We start from the raw sequence: 18,358 nt of genomic DNA on the forward strand, positions 1-18,358 counted from the left end.
TAAGCACTTATCACCCGCAGTAGAAGCTTCGTAGTCACCATAACAACACCCGCAGTAGAAGCTTCGTAGTCACCATAACAACTCTCTACCCGAGTTTGGCTCGGTGGAAGTTTTAGCGTCTAAACGCTGAAAGGAACTCACTTTGCCCACTGTCAACGGAAGGACCCAGTCACCCGAGGAAGAGGCGGAACCCGCTTTATTCTTGCCCTTTATTGGCCACGCAGCCAGGACACTCTAATAAGCTTTATCACAACCAATGAGTCGCTGAAATTTCCGTTAAAGTAACGTCAAGGGCGGTGGTGTGCGGTGCTGTACGTAGGCTGGGTCCACGCAGGCGCAGACATCCTTCTTCCGTTCACTGCGGCGAGAAGCCAGCGCCCGGCAACTCCTCGCCCCTCCTTCCCAGCCTCCTTCGCTTTCTTTGGGCTGTGGCCCGCCTCTCGGCTACTGGCCAATCCTCTGCATTTTCCTGGGCGCGTTTACCCAATCAGAGAGGCAGAGGGTGGAGTTCCGGTCGCCCGCTCCGCCGTGACTGAGCTCGCGTTCTCTTCCGCGCCAGTAGTGGCCTTGCCGGTGAGGTATAGTTCGCGGGGCCGGGCTGGGCACGTCTCTGGGGTGGGCAGCCCTCTCGATGGGCGGCGACGGTGCCGGTTGAGTCTAGAAAGCCGGAGTCGCTGAGCCTTTAGCCAGAGGCGTGCTGAGGAAAATCGGGAGGAGCTGGGACGAGGGGGCCACGTGTTGGGGCTTCTGGTGCCGGGCGCGGAGCCGCTGGGTCAAACCCGCGCTGTCCCTGCCCCGCCGGTTAGGTTGGTGTGCCCACGCCGCCCCCAGCGCTTCCTCCGGGTCATTTTTCAGTAAAAGCGAAGCGCTCTTCGCCAGGGGTTCGAGGAAGGGTAGCCAGGACCTGTTTTTCCCCTGCCTCTCGCATTCTCTCCTATCCACCTCCTGGGTTTGTTAGTTTTCGAGATCAGAAAGCAAATTTTCTTTTGGGAAGAGACGTCCTGTAGTATATAGTGAGAACTATGAGATGAGCCCATGTGTTAAGCACCTTGCGTGTACTGTCTCATTTAATGCACACAGCAATCTGAAGGGGTAGGTACTGTTACTGTTCTCATTTTCACTCGAAGAAGCACTTAGATAAGTTAAATTACTCGTCCACGAGTTCTCTTAAGCTTGTCTCTGACAACTTAAATTGAGTGAGGCATTCGGTTTCCATGGACATAAAATTAAAATATGGTATTACTTGTAAAGTGTTTGCTCCTATTTTCTTCCTAACTTGAAGTGATTTTAGAAGTTAATACAACACACTTAGAAGTAAACTGATTGATGTTATCGAGGTAAAGTGATTTGGTAGAAAGACATTGGAGTAGGAGCCGTTTACTAACCTTTGGGCAAGTCACGCGCGCGCGGTCGCAGCTTTCTCAACTGCAGAATTGAAATCAATACCAGACTTGTCTACTTCCTAGAGTTGTGAGGATCAGATGACATAGTGGATTATAAATTACTGAAGTTAACTACATATGACTTTCTGCTTTTCAAATTCTTTCCTGTGGAGGCTAGACTATCATATCTATATATATAAAACAGTGGTAACATGCAGCCTAGTACCCCTTAAGTGTAACAGTAACTCTTAAATCTGTGTGTCCCGCTTACCGAGGGTTGAGGACAGTATTCCCTGTGCATGCAGAGGTGTTACTTGTCTGGTTTGTAGTCTTACGTTGCTGTAGATAGCATAAAGCATAAGTAGATCAGCTCACATAACTGCTTTTCTGAGTTCTGGTTCCTTCTGGAGGCTCTGAGAGGAAGATGCATGTCCTTGCCTTTTTCAGCTTCTGGTGGCCTCTTATATTCCTTGGCTTGTGTCTCCTTCCTCCATGTTCAGAGCACATTGCTCCAGTCTACTTCCATCATCATATCTCCTCTTCTGTAGTCAGAGCTCCCTCTTGCCTTCCCCTTATGAGGGAGGGCACTTGTGCTTATATTTGGGTCCCATCTAGATAATCCAGAATAATTTCTCCACGTCAAGATCTGTGACTTAATTATAAAATCCTTTTTGCGATGTAAAGAAACATTCATTCATAGGTTCCAGGAATTAGGACTTGGATATCTTTGGGGGCCGTTATTTAGTTTACCACAAAGGATGTGAAGAAGGGTAAAACAGATCCTATCCTAGTGCAGCTTAAAAGTCTGGTAGGATATGCTATAAGAAAAAAAAAATCAACGTTAAATGACTTCCAGATTGCTGTGAAAAAAAACTTCCAAGTTACTATAGGTTGGTGCTTCTCCAACTTTTCCACTGGAAAACAGTAGAGGTATATGAATATTCCTGTAATATCTGGATACAAAGCCTAAATTAACCCCTGAGAAGAGTGAAATTTCTTTGAATTCTAATCTTCTACCTTAAAAATCCATGTGAATTTGGCATTCAATTTTATAATATGCCCATGTTTGATATTGTTTTGAATTATTTGCCGCATCATAACATTGCTGTTCAAGGGAGATAGACTGTTTATTTTGTGGCTTCTTAAAATAGCCAGTTTACTGTAGTCATACATGTGTCCCCCAGTTTGAGAAGCATGACCTCAGTTGATAGGTATTCATTGTAAAGAAGCCATTTAAGCAACCAAGTAAAGACTCTGGGTTCCATTGCTCCTAAGGCTAAAAAGTGCACTAGGCTTTGAGGGAACCGATAGTCCGTCATCATTGATACTCTTCAGTCTCCCCAGCAAGAAGACGGTAGCTCTGATGACTTCAGTTTTTGTCATATCTTCAGAAGAAGATAACCATCTGTTGCTCTCATGTCTGGCTGGAATTCATAGTTCTCAGGAGACAGGATCTGATGAGTTGGGTTTGTTACCATCCAGTATGGATATGTTGGAATAAGATAATGCATGAAAAAGAACCCAGCTCCCAGTAGGCATTGAGTATATAAGAACTGTTCAGTAAAGATCTCGGGGCTTTTTGCATGGAGTTGGAGTGGGAAAGGGCAAGGAGAAGCACACGTGGGACGTTTCTATGGGCCAGGCCTGGGAGTGACCTACATCACTTTTTCTTGTGTTCCTTTGGCTAGAACTCTGTCACATAGCCATACCTAACTAGTCTAGTTTTGTGCCTACCTAGTGATCTGCTGCTGATGAGTTAGCCATCTCTGCTACAACAGGCAATACCTCTAGCCAGCTGTTTAAGACTTGTTCTCAGCTCTTAGTTTCCAGCCTTTAGTTCTTTAGTTTCTTCACCCTATGAACTCTGGGTGAATCTTCCTCAGAAAAAAAAAATTTCACCATTCCTTGAATTGCAGCAGAGCTAGTGGTTAAGAGCACAGATTCTGAAACCAAACTTCAGAGTTGAGTATTGGCTCCAATTACTAGCTCTGTGATCTTGGGCTGTTTACATGTAACCATTCTGTGCTTTGGTTTCCCCATTTGTGAAATGGAATAATTATAAGTACTTCATAGGCTGTTATGAGAATTCGAGTATTTACAGTGCCTGATAAACATTATTAAATAAATTCCATCCTCATTGATTTTATTCAATTTCACTCATTAAGTGTTAATGTAAAATAATACTTAGAAGAGGAAAAGCTCTAGGTGATGGCTTATATTTTAAATTTATATCTTATAGCTGGTATTATTTTAAATCTGTCTTTAGGGCTGTACATACTTGGAAATTTGCACATCCAGGCAACAACTTTGCTTTGGACTTCACATCATTCATATTGTGATTATCTTAAAAAAATCTTTATTAGTATTAAGACTTTCCGCGTGTCCACTTTCCATATATGTTTTAAATATTTTGACTGTATGTTGCTTGGTTGTATGAATGATGATGATTCAGTTAGTGTAAAGAATTTTAATAACACCACTTTACATTTGAATGGCTATTTAAAAATGCTTTGTAAAATACGTCCTTTATATCATTTGAGAGGCAGTATAGGAAAGCATTTAAGAGTGTGGGCTCTGAAATCTTAATTGAGTTCCAGTCCCTGCTATGCAGTTGTGAGTCAAGTGCCCTTTGGCAAATAGGTCGCCTACCTTTTCTAAGCCTCACTTTCCTAATTATAAAATGGGGGAAGTAAACATACCTCCTTTATGGGCTGTCTGAAGGTTAGATGAGATATAATGCATATAAAGCATTCAGAACAGTGTCTGGCATATGGCAAGAGTTCAATATATCTTAGTTACCACTAATGTCATTGATGCACACCAAAGAACCAGTAAATAGAACAAGTGGAAATGTGAGGAAACCAAGATTCAGATCAGATGTATAACTGAAAGTCACATGCAAAAAAAAAAAAAAGGCCCTTTTGCTTCTAGTGCAGATAAAACATAAAACACTACCTCCATAAAACACTACCTCCTTTTCTATGGTAGCACCTCTGAGCTCTCTCATATTCACTAGGTCCATCCCAGAGACACGTTCCTTCATTGCCCATTGTGTTTCCCGTTGTTGGCTGCTTGTTAGAGTATTTTTATCTTGGTTCTAATTCTTCACAGTCCTTCCCTTTCTTTGAATCCTTCAGCCCTGTGTTACTCAGACTTAAAGTTGTTAGCATGCATGACAGGCATCTATTTTCAAGAAAGAATAGATATTGAAAAACAATTTTTCATAGTGGTTAATTTTTTTTTTAATTTGTGGTTCCATTATCCTATTGTTAATTTGTATTTAAGGTAGCACTGAATTATTTTTACAAAGCTATTTTATTCTCTCCAATCTTTCCCCTTTTTATCCTGAGATTGTAAAATTGAAGTTTTTCTTAAGAACTAAGAAAGGAGTTTGAGAATTGCACAAATCCCCTGAGCCATTCTAAAAATAGGGAGAATACAATTTATGAATCATTGGGTTATTTTTGAAAATCTTGAGTGAATAAAATGTAGATGTATCTTTTTTTGGCATCAAAAACATGTTTATATCATATAAGCAAAGCTCATAGTATTTACTGCATTATTCTGGAAATTTGACATAGCTTGATCCTATAAAGTATTTTGTGAAAGAAGAGTAGCATTTTGAACATATTGTTTAATTCCAGAATTTGGGTGTATAGGATTAGCTATTAAATTACGTTCAAACCAGGAGGTGTTCACTGAATGCTTTCTGCATAGAGGCCACTGTGTAAGATGGTCAGATGATGTTCCCAAATCCTAACCTTTCATTGGCTTCCTCAGTTATGCCTTCATGGTGCTTTCTATGACTTCAGGAGATTGGAGTGAATTGACCTTCTCAAAGCTGTGGTCATGGATGTTTTATCAGTGTTGTTAACTATTTGATTTATTTCTTATGTAGGAGCTTTGCTTTCTCTAGAAAAGCGATAGCTGCTTCTAAGGCTTGATTTTGTGTGTATTTCCTGTCTTTGTCATTGTTTTACATGTATGTGTAGTTTCGTATCTTTGCCTCCTTATCTTCCTCTAATGAGTGTATTTTGTGTGTGTTTGCACTCTTACACTCCTCTCACGGGAAGTAGGACTTCGTGGGGTAGGCTGTGGAATTAGCTTCAGGCTGGTAAGAGGATTGATATTAGAGAATTGGAAAACACAGTTCCTGTCCTTAAAAAGTTTATACTTGACAGTGGGGAGAAACAAATATAAACATGTAAAACATAACTAGAGATAAGTAACACTTCAACATATTTAGTATGTGATTATTGCTATATGAATAACAGACAATATTTTGGCATTTAGAGGAAGTAGAAACTTACTTTAGGCTGGGTTAAGAAAGATTTTGTAGTACTGGTAGAATTTGAGCTAGATCTTGGAGCCTGGGTAGGATCTAGATAACTCAGGAAAACAATGTAGGATTATTGGAGAGAAGTAGCAACACTTTTTGCAGTTCTATTGTAGGAAAAATATTTTACTACTAAAATATTAATGAGTTTGGGGATGCTCTAAAATACAGTGTGTAATTCACTTGTTCAAACATCTGCAGCCCATGCAGAAACAAAAGAATGTGTATGGTATTTGATAGAAGTTAAGTATTAGTGTTATGTGCTTAAGAAATGTTTGTGAAATCATATATTTGCTTTTATTTCCCATTTAGTGTCATGCAGAATGCATGAAATTAGTTTCTAAGAACAAAACTCTTTTATATGATATTTTTCCTGTGGGAAGTAAGAATTTGCCCCGTTCTTGCTGTCTTTCTCCAGGAATCAGATGTTAAATCAAGTGTTTCCTGTCCTGCTTTGTGTCAGGCACGTAGGAGGTTATTGCAGTTGCAGATGAGAGGTAATGAGAAACTGAAGGAGGATAATGGCAGGGCAAACACTGAGGAGATGGATGTGAGGGGCGATTTTCAAGGTAGGCTGTATTAGCTAGTTGAATCTTATCCTCTGCCTCCCTTTAATCAAAGATGATTCTGAGATTTTGAGCGTAGATGACTGAGAAGATTGTGTAGTTAACAGAGATGAAGAATACAAATATTTGAGTTATATTTTGGGTATATTTAATACGAAGTTTTGGCAGCACGTTTGGGGTAGAGGTCTAGGCAGACAGATATTAGAAATATGGGATTGGAATTTTGGAGAGAGATCAGGGTTGAGGATAAAATCTATGAGTTCACGTAGAGGTAATAATTTATGTTGCCCAGGGAATAGAGGAAAAGAACAACTAAGAAAAATTCAATCTCAGTTATCATGGTTAACAGTATGAGGTGTGTATGTGTGTATATATATATAATACACACATACACATGGATTTATATGGGGTGTATATATATATATAGTAGAATTTATATCTAATAGTTTATTCTGCAAGTTTATCATCTGACACTGTTGCATTTCTTTGAAATTCTCTATGCTGGTACTTATTGGTCTTTTTTGTGACAGGCATCATTCTAGGCACTTAACATGTAGTAATTAATTTATTCCTTGTAACAACCCTGTGAGGTTGGCACTCTTATCCCCTGTTTAAAGAATAGGGGGCGGGCCGGCCCCGTGGCTTGGTGGTTAAGTGCGCGCGCTCCGAAGCTGGTGGCCCGGGTTCGGATCCCGGGCGCGCACCGAGGCACCACTTCTCCGTCCATCCTGAGGCCGAGTCCCACATACAGCAACTAGAAGGATGTGCAGCTGTGACATACAACTGTCTACTGGGGCTTTGGGGGGAAAAAATAAATAAAATCTTTAAAGAATAGGGGGCTGGCCCCGTGGCTTAGCGGTTAAGTGCGTGCGCTCCGCTGCTGGTGGCCCGGGTTCGGATCCCTGGCGCACACCGACACGCTGCTTCTCCGGCCATGCTGAGGCCGCGTCCCACATACAGCAACTAGAAGGATGTGCAGCTATGACATAAAACTATATTCTGGGGCTTTGGAGGGAAAATAAATAAATAAATAAAATCTTTAAAAAATAAAAATAAAATAAAATAAAGCATAGGAAGCTGCAATACATGGCTGGTAAAGCCAGGATTTGAACACTGGCAGTCTGGCCACCCCTCCATGTCCCTCAGGCTTGATATGGGTAAAACTGTGAGAGGATTCTAATCTAAAATGGAACCAAAGGATATGAAGTGGAGACTCTCACACACGTGCCCTCAGAAAAACAAAACTTAAAGACTGATTTCCCGTAAATGCCTGATTTACAGAAGATGGAAACTTATCCTTTGACCAAAGGCGTTCGCCGAGAATCTCTCCCCATCTTTGAGCCAACAAAGTTGATGCGTGGCCCCTAACTGGACTTTCCCCTTTTGCACTTCTTGCCTATAAAAGCATCCTGACCTAAACCCTCAATGGACTTGCCTGTAGATCGCTGCAGTTTGCATGTCCTGAATTGCAGTTCCTTTGCTATTCCTGAATAAACTCAATTTCTGGTAACCCGAGCCTGCCTCGGTTTACCTCTTTTCTTTTAGGTTGATATTACATGGTGTCAGCAGTGGGATCCAGAGGGGCCGACCACCAAGGAATGACAACCTCCAGAACTGAGTGAGGTTCCTGTGCTTGAGCCTTCTGTGCTCTTTGCTTCTGCGAGTTGCTGTAACTTTCGGTTTGGTAAGTCTCGTCTTGGATTTCAAGCCCCCTCCTTTTGGTTGTGCTCTCTGACTTTATTTGGGATCTAGATTGTCCTTCTGGTGGGTACTCTTGTTTCTGATAATGGATCCCAGTCATCTGAATGTTCTAAGGGTGGCCCCCCTTGGGGATCCCCAGCCAGTTTTATGTTAAAAAATTGTGGTCCTTCCTTATGCACGTGTTTGACTAAATAGACCAGTCTTACTAAGGATTACTTAGAATTCCAGTGGCCGTTATGGGGAAACTTTGATCTCCCCAAACTTGTTTTTCTCCCTAAACTTGTTTTTCTTCAAACTAAGTTAGAAGACCATGGCTACAATATTAAACAATTCAAATGGGATAGTTATTTTAATAAGTATCTGGAGGCTTCTAAACGTGTACTAAACAGTACAAATTACTGTTTCCAAAGTGACAGAAGCAAATAAACAGCTAAAGATGGATAAAAAAATTGCCAGAGGCCTCTTCCTCAGTGCTACCCCAGGTCCTTCTTAACCCCACTGTTCCACCTCCTCTGTATCCCTCTTTGCCACTTCCTAACTCCTCCCCTCTCTCTGAACTACCTTTCTTTCCTGTTGCTGGAAGCTCACCAACCAAGCTCATTTAAACCTTCCCTTGTAAAATTAGACCTTCTGAGGATCCTACTAAATCACCCCAGATTTCCTATACCCCATGGACAAAGGCTGAAATTAGGGCTATAATTAAGGATTTTCCCAAGGTAACTGGGGATCCCCATACCTTTGCCGAGGAATTCAATATTATAACCCTAACTTACTAAACTGGTCTTTCCAATCTCTATTAGTTAGTCCACATGCTTATTGGATAAGGTCAGGCCCAACAATGGATTAAAACTGCTGGTTGGGGAAACCACAAACAATCTCTAGGGTTTAAACTAAACCAACCACCAGCCCTTTTATATGATCAAGCTCACAGTATAACCAAAAGGCTACATGAAACCATTCCTACAGCCTTCCCCAAACCCCTGGGCTAGAATAAAATTCAGGCCTGCACCCAAAAGTCTGCCAAATCTGCCCATAACTATTACAGCAGACTCCAAGTTGTTTTCAAAGAAAATTTGGGACTCCCTATAGATGTTGAATCCACCCAGGTGGCTTTTAATTCCATGTTTATAAATGGCCTAAACAAGGACTTATCCCTGTTGGTCAAAAGAACCCATGTAGAATGGGAGACAGTGTCCACCCCTGACCTTGTCAGTCTGGCTAATCAATCAGCTTGCACCCTAGAAGATGACACCAGAAAAAAGACAACTAAGATTTTGAGTCTCCAACTGTAACAGATAGAAACTCCAAAGCAAATCCATCTTACAGGACTATGTCATTATTGCAGAAAACCTGATCATTGGAAAAAGGATTGCTACAAATTGAAATCCTAACAGTCACAAGCTTCCAAGAACCAATAGACAAATCCACCCCAGTAATGGGACTCTGCTGACACACAGGGACTGTTTTCCATTCTGCCGTTAAATGGACTGGGGGAGACTACTTTCCAGATTGGGGATGAATTCATTATAGTATTAATTGACACAGGAGCTACTCTATCAGTGCTCAACTCCACTACAATTAAACAGTCCCTTCCTTGGTGTAATACATTTGTTCAAATAGTGGAGGTCTTAAACCACACCGTGTCCATATTTACAAATACCCATTTTCCCTCAGTGATTCACTCCCATGCATTTTTTAGGACAAGATTTCCTGGAGAAATAGAATGCTGCCATTTTTTTCTCTCAAAAGAGGGAAATATCCCTTGAGTTCGAATCCAGCACTCAGGAAAATTCAACCCCCTGTGCCTTTACTTGCTCTGTACAAATCAAGGAAGTCCAAACTTTGGACTCATCCCCACTATTAAGCCTGGTACCCCCCACCTCTTTGGGCGAAATCCTCAACAGGCGTAGGCAGAATTCATAGTTCCCTTCCATTAAGATCCAGATTGACCCCTCAAAACCCCTCCCAAGAATAAACAAATACCCTATAAAGAAGCCTTGCAGGGCACAAGGCTTTTTATAGAGGACTGTACAGCCCAAGGACTCATTACCCCTTGCACTAGTCCTTGTAATACCTTTATCTGTTGGGTTTTTAAAAAATTTTATTTATTTAATTTTTTTGGTGAGGAGGATTGGCCCTGAGCTAATACCTGTGGCCAATCTTCCTCTATTTTGTATGTGGGTTGCCGCCACAGCGTGGCTGATGAGCGGTGTAGGTCTGTGCCTGCCCAGGCAGGCAGCTGAACCCTGGGCAGCTGAAGCCGAGCGTGCAAACTGAACCACTATGCCACTGGGCCAGCCCAATAATACGCTTATCCTGCCTGTAAGAAACCCAATGGCTGAGGATGGAGATTTGTCCAAGACCTTAGGCAGTGAATAACATCATAGTTCCCCACCACCGTGTCATCCCTAATCTGTACATGCTATTGGCATCCATCCGTACTGGAAGCAACTTTTTTCCTCTGGTTGACTTATGCAGTGGATTTTTTAGTATCCCTGTTGATAGGGATAGTCAATATATTTTTTGTCTTTACCTAGGAAGAACAACAATATACCTGGACAGTCATGACTCACAGCTTTACTGATAGTCCTTCTCACAAGTTTTAAAGGCTGACTTAAATGACATAAAATTCTCTGGAGGATCCACCTTACTATAATATGTGGATGATTTGTTTCTTTGCTTGCCCTCCAAAGACTCCTCAAAAAAGACAATATTCACCTGTTAAAAATCTTGGCTGTTAAGGGACACAGGGTCTCGAAGGAGAAAGCACAGTTTGTCCAAACTCAGGTCTGATATTTAGGACATGTAATCTCAGAATAGGGACTACACTTAGATCCTGATAGGCTTCAAGGCATTTTAGACGTTCCAAACCCCAAAACCAAATGTCAGTTGTGAGGTTTTCTTGAGCTAGCTGGTTATTGTCATAATTGGATCCCAAATTTCTTCTTAATGGCTCAGCCCCTATATGCCTTAATAAAGAACACCAAACCTGACGTCGTTTGGGATGACCAGAATAGCTTGGCCTTTAAGACCTTGAAGGAAAGCTTAATAAATCCACCTGCTGTTGAACACCCAAATTATCAGCTACCCTTTTTCCTTTTTGTATATGAGAAGGCCCTTGGAATGTGTGCCCAAAAACATGAGGGCTATTACTGACCTCTAGGTTACTGCAGCCAACAATTAGATCCAGTGGCCCGAGGATACCCCACATGCCTTAGAGCTGTACCTGCTACTACTCTTTTAGAAAAGGGTACCAAAGAGAGAGTTATGGGATCCTCCTTGACCATCTTTTTACCTCAGCCTCTCGAGGCTCCCTTAAATTTGCACCACACTCAGCATCTTTCAGCAAGCCATCTTACTTCCTATGAAATACTCTTACTAACCGCCCCTCATATCACTCTTGTTCACTGTAACGGTCTCAACCCTGCTACCCTTCTTCCCTCTTCTACTGACGAAATTCCCCATGAGTGTCTGACCTGGACGGATCGCCTGTTGAGTCCTCACGATGATTTACAAGAAACCCCCTTGGTGAATGCTGATCTTCCCTAGTTTACTGTTGGCTCTTACCTAAAAAATGAGAATGGTAAATTTTGTGCCAGGTTTGTAATATCGATTCCATTCGAGGTCATCGAGGCTGCACCCTTGCCTTCAGCCACTTCAGCCCAACAAGCTGAATTACATGCCTTCACTGGAACATGCATTTTAACCAAAGGCAAGACAGAAAACGTCTGTACTGATAGTTGATATGCCTTTGGAGAAGCCCATGGCTTTTAAATGTGTAAATGATGAGGTTTCCTCACTTCCAGTGGAGATAAAATTAAGAATGGCCCTTATGTCCAAAATCTGTTGGATGCCATACTGCTATCAGCAGCTCTAGCTATCAGTAAAGTCCCTGCTCATTCCAAGTCTGATTTGCTGTAAGCCAAAGGAAGCCACCTTACTGATACTTTTGCAAAAAACGCCACCCTTTTGAGATCCATAGTCTAAACCTCTGTCATGGTCCAAAAGGCTACTCCCCCTGGCAAGGACCTAAGGCAACTAACCAGGGAAGTATCACAGCTGACCTCTGAAAGAGAATAACAAAATTGAAAAGCTAAAAGCTATTGATACCATGAAGAAAAGAGACTCTGGTTTAGACCCAATAATAAGCTAGTCCTGCCAAAAAATCTAAAATTTCCCTTAATAACCACCATACATGAATTAAACCATTGAGAAAATTATAACATTTATGCATAAGTATTGGTGGGGAAACATTGGCAAGACCACAAAAAGTGCTTATCTTGTTTGTTCCACCTGTCCTAAATTCAACCCAGGGAAGCCTAGCTGCACTGCCCTGGGACATTTTGATTTACCCAATGGACCATTCAAAGTCTGGCAGATAGATTTCATACAGTTGCCCCTTTCTCTTGGATATAAATATGTTCTAGTAATGGTTTGTATGTTTTCACATTGGACTGAAGCATTTCCATGTAGAAAGGCAACTGTCTCTTTTGTGGCTAAAGTCCTTTTAGAAAATGTTATTTCCACTTGTGGAACCTCCCTGGAACTCCGTAGTGACCAGGGAACCCACTTTACTGGACAAGTACTTTGACAAGTCTGTGCCATCTGGCCAGTTCTGCAACATTTTCACTGTGCTTCTCATGCTCAGTCTTCAGGACTGGTCAAATGTACAAATGGAATTATCAAGACCCAGTTGCTTAAATTAGTTGAAACCGTCCAAATACCTTGGCCAAAAGTATTACTGCTGGTTCTTCTAAATCTTAGATCTGCTCCATTTAGGATTCATAAGCTCTCACCCTTTGAAATAGTTGCAGGATGACCAATGCATTTGGCCCCTGCTTCCTTTGACCCACAACTAATAAAAGGGAATATTCTTTAGTTTTGCAAGGGTCTAATTAAATCCATTGAGAGAAGTCATGCTTTAGTAGAACAATCTTTCCACAGCATGCTCTTGGGAGACGAAGACATGAAATACCACACTTTACATCCTGGAGACTTCATCTGTTAGAAAAGGCATCTCCATAAAGACTCCCTCTAACCTTGTTGGAAGGGCCCCTACCAGATGTTGCTGACTAACCCATGTGCCACCAAGCTCCAAGGAGTAGACTCCTGGATTCATGTGTCTAATTTAAAAAAGGCCCCCAAACTGAGTAGTGGTGACCTACAGCTAAAAATTTCTAAGGGCTGAAGCAGATGGCATCAGAAGTAAACAGCTTTCCCAAGATATCTGGACCAGGCTTGTGTAACCTCCCCCTTTGCCCCATTCTGTATCACTCAACCAAATCACGCTGCTTAAAGTTGTAATTGTCTTTTCTCTGGCTTTCTTGCTACCCTCTAGTTTAGCTTTAATGCATCCTTTCATTCCCACCTTACAAAAACTGTGATTCTGCCAGCCTTACTGGTTGTTGGATTTGAGCCAGGGCTAATAACACTCATGATGAACCTGAACTGCTGGCTGGGCCATTATCCTTAGAAGGATGGTGAAATCTGTCTGGCAGAGATGTAGGATTTTCCTTTGGTACCTTTGAAGCCTTATGTATTCTCCCTTCTGGTAAATTGGCACCAGACATTACAGCATTCCATTGGGTGTCCCCCACCCATAAAGGAATACCCCTCACTCAAGTCTGGACTCTTACCCAAAATCTTTCTTTGTGTTTTGAAAACATTAATGGGACTGGCAAAACTCTAGGCTACCTCCCACTAAACACTTATAACTATACAGTTCTGTATGACTCAGATGATCATGAGTTCACTCCCTGCTGGAAGCAAGAAGACTATAATGTCTCCTCCATTAAAGTCTCTCTTTGGTGGGGTAATGAAAATTATAACGGTACTGGGGAATGGGAAGTGACTGTGCTTCCTTTCAATGGTACTTCGTGGAGAGTTGATCAGAAAGCTGGTGAATAGTGGGAATTTAATTCAACTTACCTTCTCCCTGGAGATTCCCCTCCATCAGAACCTCACTCGCAGCAATCAAACTCACCTATTACTCCAAATGTATAGAAATTTAAGATGTTCTTGTAACCATTCCCCCTATGCTGACTATCATGTGCTATGTGTAAATGACTATATTTTTGATCATGAGATCTCCTATTTTGATCATCCTAGATCTCCTATCCTAAAAAAGTCTGGGCAACAGGGCCCACTTATGCCCTATCGTTAGAAAAAACACGGTTATTTCTTTATGTGTAGAAGAAACATATACCCCACACTCCCTCTTAAATGGAAGGGACGCTGTGGAGTTGCCCTTGCTCCTGATGCCCAAGTTGGGAAAACCCTCCCTTCCACTGCCTACATACCCAATCTGGGTTCTTTCACTTACCAACTTAAAAGAGCACTTGGATGCTGCAATGGATATAATTTTGGGTGGTTGCCCACAAATTACCCTATAGTAGATAGAAAGGGATTTGGGCATGCCGTCACCCAAGCCTTTTCCCCATGGGTTAGAGGAACAGAACTTGAAAAAACAATTTGCAACCTCTCTATAAGCATGCCTACTACCTTTAATGCTTCTGTTAGAGCTTTGGAATATCAGCAAACCCAAAAAGACAGCCAAGCAGAAGTAGTCTTACAAAACTGTGGCACCCTAAACCTCACTGCACGGGCCAGCCCTGTGGCTTGGCGGTTGGCTGCGCGTGCTCTGCTACTGGCTGCCCGGGTTTGGATCCCGGGCATGCACCAACACACTGCTTCTCCAGCCATGTTGAGGCTGTGTCCCATATACAGCAACTAGAAGGATGTGCAACTATGATGTACAACTATCTACTGGGGGGCTTTGGGGAAAAAAAAAAAAGGAGGAGGATTGGCAATAGATATTAGCTCAGAGCCGGTCTTCCTCAGGAAAAAGAGGAGGATTAGCATGGATGTTAGCTCAGGGCTGATCTTCCTCACAAAAAAAAAAAAAAAAACAAACCACTGCACAACAGAGAGGAACTTGTGCCCTGTTTGGGGAAGAATGCTGTTTTTACATCAACAGATCAGGAAAAATAATTCCAAGAACTAAAAATAATAAAGGATAATATCAAGCTGTTAACTGAAATAAGCCAAACCCCAGGGACTTAAGACATTTTTGACCTATTAAATATAGGGGACCTATTAAATAACTGGGGAAACTGGTTGAGAAGTTTATTCCAGTCAGTAGCTATAATTGAACTTCTGACCCTGGGTATAATCCTCCTAGTTAAATTTCTGCTGTCTTGTATCAACAGGCAAACGTCTTCTTCCCAGATATATGTACAAAAGAAGGTTCCTTTCTTTTCCAAGGCTTATCCTGAGGCTCAATTGACCGTGGAAACCAAACTGACCACCTTAGAAGAGCATGACTGAGATTCCCCATTTCTCAATCCTTTTGTTGTTCAAATGAAGTCAAAATCTCCTTGCCGTTTCCTTCCTCTGTGGGACAGGGCATCTGAGGATGGTCCTTCTCAGTTCTGAGGGATACACAATCCACTTATGACTAATGATGTCTCTGACTAAACAAAATACCCAGGCAATAAGATTGATCAGCAGTGCTTTCTGCCAAAGATCTTGCTCCAAAGGGGTAAATGTGAAAGGATTTTGACCTAAAATGGAACAGAAGGATGTGAAATGGAGAATCTTACACATGCACCCTCAGAAAAAGGAAACTTAAAGACTGAGAAATTGATTTCCCATAAATACCTGAATTACAGAAGATTGAAACTTACACTCCGACCAATGAGCATCTGCCAAGAATCTCTCCTCATCTTCCATCCAGTAATATCACTGCATGGCTTCTAAATGGACTTTATTCTTTTGCACTCCTTGCCCATAAAAGCAGTCCACCCTAAAACTTCAGTAGACTCGCCTGTAGTTCGCTGTAGCTTGTGTTTCCCGAGTTGCAACTCCTGTGTTGTTCTCAAACTCAATTTCTGATAACTCTTGGTCACCTCAGTTTACTTCTTTTCTTTTAGGTTGACACTTCATTTTCTTAACTGATTTTCAAAAAGCAGAAGTTTTAAATTTTTATTAACTCAAATTTTTCTTTCCTGGTTTGTGCTTTTTATACGCTAAGAGATCTTCCCCTAACCCAAGGTCATAGGTTCCCTATTTTTTCCCTAGAAGTTTTGTAATTCTTGCTCTTATATTTAGGTCTGTGATCAATTTTGAGTGAATTAATATTCATTTCTTACTTCTCCTTTGTCTGATACTAATAAACCACTGCAGCTTTCTTTTTGTGTGTGTTGTATATCTTTTTCTATCCATTTATCTTTAACCCACTTTATATTTAAAATAGGTTTCTTTTAGGCCTGGCCTGGTTGTGTAGTGGTTAAGTTCGGCGCTCTCTGCTTCAGCAGCCCAGGTTTGGTTCCCAGGTGCGGACCTGCACCACTCATCAGCCATACTGTGGTGGCGACCCACATACAAAATAGAGGAAGATTGGCTACAGATGTTAGCTCAGGGAAAATCTTCCTCAGCAAAAAAAAATAATAAATAAATTTAAAAAATGGTTTTCTTTTAGACAACATATAGTTGGGTCTTACCTCTCCCCTCCACCCCCCAACCTGAGAATCTCTGCCTTTCAATTGAGGTTCAGACCATTTATATTTAATGTAATTATTGACATGGTTGGATTTAAATCTACCATCTTGCTAGTTGTTTCTAGATTGTTTTCTGTTTTTCTCATCAGTTGTTTGTTCTTTTTTCTCTTTTCTTGCCTTCTTTTAGATTGAATGTTTTTTATGATTATATTTTATTTCTACTATTCGTTTGTTAAAATAATTTTACCTCTTAAATATTTTCCTTTAGTGGTTGCTCTAGGGTTTACATTATATTTCCTCCCTCGCATCCTCTTAGTATTGCTGTCATATATTTTACTTTTAATAACCCCTCAATATGTTGTTAATATTTTTTGCTGTAGACAGTCAATTATTTTTTAAGGAAATTTTTAAAAGAAAAAAGTCTTATATTTACCCTCATGTTTACTGTTTCCAGTGCTCTTTATTTCTTCGTGTCAATCCAAATTTCCAGTACTCCTTCTGGCTGAGTAATTTAATGTTTTTTGTTTTGTAGATCTGCTGGCAGTGATTCTTCTCAGCTTTGGTTTATCTGATTTTCTTTTTTTTTTTTTTTAAATAATTTTTATTTATTGATTGATTTTTCCCCCAAAGCCCGAGTAGATAGTTGTATGTCATAGCTGCACATCCTTCTAGTTGCTGCATGTGGGATGTGGCCTCAGCATGGCCGGAGAAGTGGTGCGTCGGTGTGCGCCTGGGATCCGAACCCGGGCTGCCAGCAGCAGAGCTGGTGCACTTAACCACTAAGCCATGGGGCCGGCCCTATCTGATTTTCTTTTACCCTCTTTTTTTTTTAATTAATTTTTTTATTGATGTTTTAATAGTTTCTAACATTGTGAAATTTTGGGTTGTACATTTTTGTTTGTCCATCACCATATATATGTCTCCCTGCACCCCTTGTGCCCATCCCCTACCCCCATTGCCCCTGGTAACCACAGTGCAGTTTTCATTTAACATAATACCCTCCAGGCCCATCCATGTTGTGGCAAATGGGACGATTTTGTCTTTTTTTATGGCTGAGTAGTAGTCCATTGTATATATATACCACATCTTCTTGATCCAGTCATCAGTCGAGGAACACTTAGGTTGCTTCCACTTCTTGGCTGTAGTGAATAATGCTGCAGTGAACATAGGGGTGCATAAGCCTCTTTGGATTGTTGATTTCAGGTTTGTTGGATAGATTCCCAATAGTGGGATAGCTAGATCGTAGGGTATCTCTATTTTTAATTCATTGAGGAATCTCCATACCGTTTTCCATAGAGGCTGCACCAGTTTGCATTCCCACCAGCAGTGTATGAGTGTTCCTGTTTCTCCATATCCTCTCCAACATTTGTTGTTTTTTTGTCTTGGTGATTATAGCCATTCTAACGGGCGTGAGGTGATATCTTAGTGTTGTTTTGATTTGCGTTTCCCTAATGATTAGTGATGTTGAACATCTTTTCATGTGCCTATTGGCCATCTGTATCTGTTCTTTGGAGAAGTGTCTGTTCATTTCCTCTGCCCATTTTTTGATCGGGTTGTTTGTTTTTTTGTTGTTCAGTTGTGTGAGTTCTCTATATATTATGGAGATTAACCTCTTGTCAGATATATGTTTTGCAAATATTTTCTCCCAGCTGGTGGGTTGTCTGTTCATCTTGATTCTGGTTTCATTTGTCTTGTAGAAGCTCTTTAATCTGATAAAGTTCCACTTGCTTATTTTTTCTTTAGTTTCCCTAGTCTGGGTAGGCATGTCATCCGAAAAGATTCCTTTATGACCAGTGTCAAATAGTGTTATGCCTATATTTTCTTCTATGAGCTTTATAGTTTCAGGTCTCACCTTCAGGTCTTTGATCCCTTTTG

At 41.2% G+C, this 18,358-nt stretch overlaps 1 protein-coding gene across 6 annotated transcripts in view; it reads left to right on the plus strand.

Annotated features, from left to right (window-relative positions):
• The first annotated feature begins 434 nt into the window (after window positions 1-434).
• The window catches only part of WDR89 (WD repeat domain 89), a 58,400-nt gene continuing 40,476 nt past the window's right edge, over window positions 435-18,358 (plus strand). For 3 of the 6 annotated variants that reach the window (XR_015556171.1, XM_087448401.1, XM_087448396.1), the window contains exons 1-2: window positions 610-1,092; window positions 7,830-7,968. The gene's annotated coding sequence lies outside the window, so the exon portion shown is untranslated. Of the gene's footprint in view, window positions 579-609; window positions 1,093-6,136; window positions 6,288-7,829; window positions 7,969-18,358 lie in introns of those variants that run through there. The other 3 variants (XM_087448399.1, XM_087448400.1, XM_087448398.1) reach the window with 3 other exon arrangements.

Source organism: Ceratotherium simum, chromosome 24 (genome assembly GCF_057802395.1).
Source record: "Ceratotherium simum simum isolate JZ-2026a chromosome 24, ASM5780239v1, whole genome shotgun sequence".
Classification (NCBI taxonomy): Eukaryota; Metazoa; Chordata; class Mammalia; order Perissodactyla; family Rhinocerotidae; genus Ceratotherium; species Ceratotherium simum.